A 7,049-nucleotide genomic window follows, 5' to 3' on the forward strand; every position below is an offset into this window, starting at 1 on the left:
ATAAGGGAATGGAATAGAGATATTGTTCGATCATTTGATATTTTACCATTGAATATGAAAAGTATATATATATATATATATATATATATATATATATATATATAATATATATATATATATTATATATATATAATATATATATATATATATATATATATATATATATATATATAATATATATATATATATATATATATATAAAGATCGATGAATGGCTACTACACTCTCCTTAATCGTCCTTGTTCATTTGTTATTTCTTAATAATTTTAAATAAATAAATAAAACAAACATAATAAAACATATGCGAAATAAGAAAGAATCAAAATAAAACACATGTGAAATGAGAAACAAATGTTGAATTATAATTTCTTTAGTCGAAGCAAGTTGCTCGACAGAAACAAGGATGTGTCGGAATGTCGAAGAGTATCTCGACAATAATGTTAAACTTAACTTTATTTGTTTGTTTAGCTGAGTTAGTTAGGTTAGTTTTGGGTCTTGCTTGAGAAGCAAGTCAGCCCCAAATCTATAAATAGGGGGTAACCCCTATTATTGTATATAATTTGTAGTTGCAAAGAATAAATCTTGAACATCTTGAAGGATATGTTCATAAAAAATGGATTTGAAGACTCATTACTTAGACGTCTAAAGTTAGTTATATAGTTGATACTTATGAGATCAACAATTCTAAATTAGATATTTGAAACACATAAAATATGGTATAAAGATATTTATTCACATTAAGCCAACAAGTTAGTATATGATAACTCTCCCCTTAACTTAGAAATTATTTTAGGTTAATAATCTAATACTCTCATCTAAGTAAACTTTTGAATGTGCTATGATTATTCAATTTCTCCAATATAGTATGCTAAGATGAGTTTTTAAAGAATTTTGAGAAAATATATTTATATGAACCTCGTACTTGAGAATATATCTTTATCCAATAATTGGATATTTGCTTGAAGCCCAGTTGACTTGTTACCAATTAATAAACTAATTTTCTCAATATTAGGGAGAGAGAGAATAAGCAGCTGAAAGTGTGAATCAAAAGTTCAAATTAATAATTTCAAATAAAATATTAGTGTCATACCCCAAAATTTGCCCGTTGGCATTACCAAACATTTTCCAAGACCCTCTGACTTGTTCTGCAAGGCACCGGTATCAAATGGACAAAAGCCCACTCACATAAGGCCCAATCCACAGGCGGCCCAAAACATCTGGCTCGCTAGGCGAGTAGTTCCTTCGCCTAGCGAACATTTCATCATGTCCCTCGCCCAGCGAAGCATTGGATCCAGGAAAAAGCCCAGACCTAGTTTGCTCGCTAGGCGAGCAATTCCTTCGCCTAGCGAAGCTTGCGAAGTTTGAGATTTTTGGACCTCATTTTAAGCCCATTAGGTCACCACTACCTCTACTATAAATACCTACTTCTCTGCCACGAAAAAGAACACACAGAGGCGGACGAAGACGGACGGAGACACGCATCCAGAGGGAGAAACACAGAAACCCTGCTGATCCAAAGAATTCAGAAGGCGGAAACCCTGAAGGCCGCTTACTCGCTCCGAAGCTACCGCCGTCCAACTCAATCCGGCTCGCCAATTCAAGGTTACAACTTGATTTGCAAACAGGTTAGCCTCACTATTATCGCTTTAGCTTCTTAATTGGCATATGATTATCATTTGGTGTCCTTATTTTGCATGTGGTATCACTTTAGTATCTTAATTTGCATGTGATATCGTTTTGTATTTTCAATTGGCATATGGTACCACTTCATGTTCTTAATTTGTGGATTATAATTGAATTCATAAACATTTTGAAGTCTTGCATGAGAATTTAAATGTGTTTGCCTATTGTGAAACTGAACCATATAATTGTATGTTGGATGCCATAAGCCATGCTGCAGGTTGAGGTCATAATGTTCTCAAATTTCAAACCCGTGGCCGCTCGCTAGCTCATCGCTAGGCGAGCCCGCAGCGAGCCTTCGCTGAGCCTTCGCTAGGCGAAGCAGAGGCGACCGGGCCAGGGGCTGCTTTGCTTTTTGCTGCCTATTTCATGTTTACCTAATGATGATTCTGCATTATTTGGCCTAAATTCTTGGCTGCTATATTTATCTTATGATGCAATTTCCAATTGTATTTTTATGCTTTAATCCGTGTGTTCATGGTGTAAAGGCTAGCATACTTCTGAAGAAGTAGCCGGTTAGGTACTCCGCTTTACGCATGGGAAGCCTTCATGGAGAGGGATTCTAAATTATTTCACTTTAATGTGAAGATTCATATTGATTGCCTAATTAATTTTACTATATTAATTTTTAATGTAATGTTGATTTTAATGTATCGATTTAATGCGGTATCACCATAATTACCTAATGGACTTAAGACATGGACTTTAAATAAATGACATCGGACCTCTCTTTGTTACCCCACGATTACGATATTACGGTCATGTCCCGCGAATATGGGGATATCCTTAGCAAAGACCCTTCGGTAAAATCATCATAGTCCCTCGGATGTTGCCTTCGAAAATACCATTTTGTCCCTCGATGACCCTTCGGTGTAGCCTACGGTTAAATGATGATAGTCCCTTCGAATGCTAAGGTATCCTCACAACTGTTGCCTTCAATGACCTATCGATGACCCTACGATGACCCTTATACATCCCCAGGATAAGACTACTTACTTCTCAATAGTAAGGACAGTTTTACCCTCATAAGGATGGGAAATGCCCGGAAAGACCTCGGACAGGTATAACCTTAATTGCTCATTCATAACCTAAAAATATACTTTTCGCACCTCACACCTTTCAAACGTCTTCTTTTGAAAAATCACCACTTAGCATACATCCGTACTAGGATCATTGCCAAGTTATATTTTTCTAAACTACTTTCAAAAAACTAAATGAGATAACCACTTTGTATACATTCATGCAAGAATCATTACAAAGTTAAATTCTCCTTTTCAAAACATTTTTCATACATTTCTCAACCACCTTTTTCAAACAAAGAAAACATAAATGATTGAGCAATTAAGAGCCCATGGATAACCATGGATACAAAGGGTGCTAATACCTTCCCTTTGTATAAAGTACCTCCCGAACCTAAGAATTTAAAATTAAGGTCTTTCCTGTTCTTTTCCACCTTTCCTTAAGGGATAAAAGAAAAGTCGGTGGCGACTCTTGCTAACCGCGACATTGCGATTACAAATCCAATAAAGTCAGTTCACCGTATGACAGAACTGGCGACTCTGCTGGGGACTACTAAGAGAGGTCCATCTTAAAAAAAAAAAAAATCATTTATGTTTTATTACTCCTTCTTTTAAGGGGGCTTTGAGTGAAAGATCCTACACCCGGATCTAGTGTACCTTAGGTAAGTAGCAATAGATCATCGCGACTATCCGGCGTATACTGGAATGGTCAAAATGATAGCTACGGTTAATGTGACACTTTGGTTGTCCTGATGGTCCTCATGTTATTTGAGGAAAAATTTGGCTTCCGCGTGGTGTCATCAAAGCATTAACCAGACCTTTAGAACCCTAATTGACTCATCCTAGCCATTAGAAAGTAGTGAGATAACTGGCTTCGGTTCCGACTGAGGTTGGTTGATACTCGATACTACACTCTTTGAGATTGGACTTTAGGAAAGCTTCGGTCAACCACTTGGTGTTGCACTGAAGTGGAACTAAAGAAAGGTCGATGATCTGAGATCCTTCTAGAACCCGGTTACTATTCTAGGACAGGTTGAACCAACCAAACTTCAGTGGGGAGGGTACTTACCTATGGAACTCATGCAAGCCTTAAAACCTAGGAATAATTGTTGTGTGACATGCTTGTGCTTGCATAACATCATAACATCATAACATCATAACATCATCATACTAACCATTTCAAGGACTTAGGAATTTAGCTTTGCTCTGTTGAACAGGTTATGGCTTCCAGGAAGACTATCCGGATCAATCTTGTAGCGATCTCTCCTCAACTCAAGGATTTGGTGTCAGAACTCCCCGATCATGCTCAGTTCAACAAGAAACATGGTCATCTTCTCAACTTAGTTACCACTGGTTTCAAAGAAGATATGATGAGAGTCCTATTCCAGTTCTTCGATCCTAAGCATCATTGCTTCACTTTCCCAGATTATCAGTTGGTACCCACATTGGAAGAGTTTTCCAAGCTGCTTGGGATACCTATCCTCGATCAAGTACCCTTCAGCGGTTTAGAAAAGATGCCAAAGGCCGAAGAAGTTGCCGCAGCTTTACACATGACAAAGTCCGACATTGAAACTAATTGGGTAACAAGAAGTGGAATTAAAGGTTTACTTGCCAAATTTCTGATAAGTAAGGCCCGAGAATTCCTAAAAGTTATGAATGTCCATGCTGTTGAAGATGTTCTAGCATTGCTAATCTATGGTTTGGTGCTATTCCCTAATCCGGACCAATTCATAGATGTGAATGCTATTAAGATATTCCTCACTCATAACCCGGTGCCTACCTTGCTTGGAGATGTCTTGCATTCCCTTCACACTCGTACTATGAAGAAGCAAGGGACTCTCATGTGCTGTGTACCTTTGTTGTCTAGGTGGTTTATTTCGCACCTTCCTCAATCAATCTTGAAGAATGATCAAAATCTGAAATGGGCCCAAAGGATAATGGCACTCTCCCATTTAGATATCCGTTGGTGTTCTAACCTCAGAGAAAATGTTATCATCATCGACCGTTGTGGAGAATTCCCTAATGTACCCCTCATGGGGATAAGAGGAGGTATTACTTATAATCCTGCCTTAGCCCTACGTCAGTTTGGGTATGCCCGAAGAGATGGTCCACATGAAATGATTATTCAAGGTACAGTGTTCGACTATGACGATGACCCTCAAGGTCTCCGCCAAAGGTTTGTACGAGCTTGGGGCATGGTGAAAAGAAGCAATTTAGGCAAGAAAAATTCTATTCCTATGGAGCCTTATCTCAGATGGGTACGCGCCAGAGCTCGTGAACTTGTCATGCCATATCTTGCAGTCGGACCATTGATTGTTGAATCGGAGGTCGAAGGAGGTACTTCCCAGATCATTCCTTACCCAGATATGCCTGCTGATGTTGAGGAATTGAAAAGATCCTGGATCCAGTTGAGAGAAGAGAGAGATACTTTTGAAGCTCAGTTCAATGCAGAAAGGAAGAAAGTATTCGGGCTCACTAGTCAGCTTAATGAGGAACGAAGACTCAATGCATATCTTCGCCCAAAAAGAAGTCGCCCCTGGGAGACTTGAGCTTTCGTTATATTTTACTATTATTCCTTTTGTGATGAACATTGATTAAAAAAAAAGTAGCAATAAACATTTCTCTCTTGTTGGTGATTTACGCAAAGTTAAATTCCCAAAAGTCCTTGAAAACATTTCATGCATTGCATCACATAACATAACATTGCATAACAGGTATTCCAAAGGACCATATTCTCACGGTCTGCCTCTTAAACAGAAAATGGATCTCGAACAAACTGTCAAAGATCTCCAGACTCAGAATGCTCAGTTCAAGGAGATGATGCTAAGCTTATCCAAGGGGCAGGAGGAACTGAAGGCTCTTTTGGCCGAAAAGAAGAAGGACAAGAAAGCTGTGAGCTTCATTAACCCGGGCAGAAGGCGTAAAGGACAGGCTACGGGAATCAAATTTGGAATCCCGAATGGCCCAGAAGAGGGGGCGGAAAAGGATTCAGAGGAGGAGGACGCTGATTTCTCTAACCCTGAGGATGACGATGAAGAGTATGAAAATGAACAGTACTCTCCGAGAGATGATAAGTATAAATTGCTGGAGGAACGCATGCTAGCCATGGAGGGTCAGAAGACACCTGGTCTGGATTTCGAAAGTCTGGGTCTGGTCTCCGATGTGACCATTCCCCGCAAATTCAAAATCCCCACTTTCACTAAGTACGATGGTGCGTCTTGTCCTCAGATGCATCTAAGGGCTTATGTGAGAAAGATTCAGCCGCATACCACTGATACGAAACTGTGGATCCATTTCTTCCAAGAAAGTCTGTCTGGCACCCAGTTGGAATGGTATTATCAGCTCGAGAGCTCTGACATCCGCACCTGGACTGATTTAGCAACAGCTTTCTATAAGCAGTACCAGTACAATTCTGAATTAGCGCCTACTCGGCTACAGTTGCAGAATATGGCTATGGGATCTAAAGAAAGCTTCAAAGAGTATGCTCAGAAATGGAGAGATTTGGCTGGCAGAGTCAAACCCCCTATGACTGACCGAGAATTAGTAGACCTGTTCATGGGTACCCTGACTGGCCCATTCTACAGCCACCTACTGGGGAGTTCTTCATCAGGTTTCACTGAACTTATACTGACAGGTGAACGGGTGGAGAGCGGCATTCGAAGTGGAAAGTTACAGGCAGCTACTCCTACAAGCAGTAAAAAGTCCTATCATGGGAAGAATGAATCGAACGCTGTGTATGGTCAAAAGAATCATAGTAAGAAAAATGGTGACCATGCCGTTGGAGCAGTGACAATCGCAGCCCCGCCAGCTCAAAACTTCCAGCAAAGACAAGACAGACCAAGAAGGCAGTTTACCAAGCTCAATATGACTTTAGCACAAGCACTGCAAAGCATGCTGAAGGTAAATTTAATCACTCTCAGAGGTCCTCCTGCAAATGTCAACACTGCTTCGCCTCGTTATAATCCCAATGCCAGGTGTGCATATCACTCCGATAGCCCCGGGCATGATACAAACGATTGTTGGCTGTTAAAGAATAAAATTCAGGACATGATCGACGCTGGGGAAATTGAGTTCGAGCCTCCGGAGACTCCTAATGTCATCACTGCTCCTATGCCTAATCATGACAAGGCTGTTAATGCTCTCGATGACGATTCTCTCATCACTACTATAGCGGACTTAACATCTCCTCTCCCGATCATAAAGAGGAATTTATTGCGAGCTGGTTTATTTCCAGGTTGTACTGAAGATTGCAATCTCTGCATACTCCGGCCCGAGGACTGTCTGAAGTTGAGGAATGGTATTCAACAGCTGATGGACGATCGTACAATTCTCTTTGAAAGGGTTTCTAAG

The sequence above is a fragment of the Lathyrus oleraceus genome, chromosome 3 (assembly GCF_024323335.1).
Source record: "Lathyrus oleraceus cultivar Zhongwan6 chromosome 3, CAAS_Psat_ZW6_1.0, whole genome shotgun sequence".
NCBI classification, from domain to species: domain Eukaryota; kingdom Viridiplantae; phylum Streptophyta; class Magnoliopsida; order Fabales; family Fabaceae; genus Lathyrus; species Lathyrus oleraceus.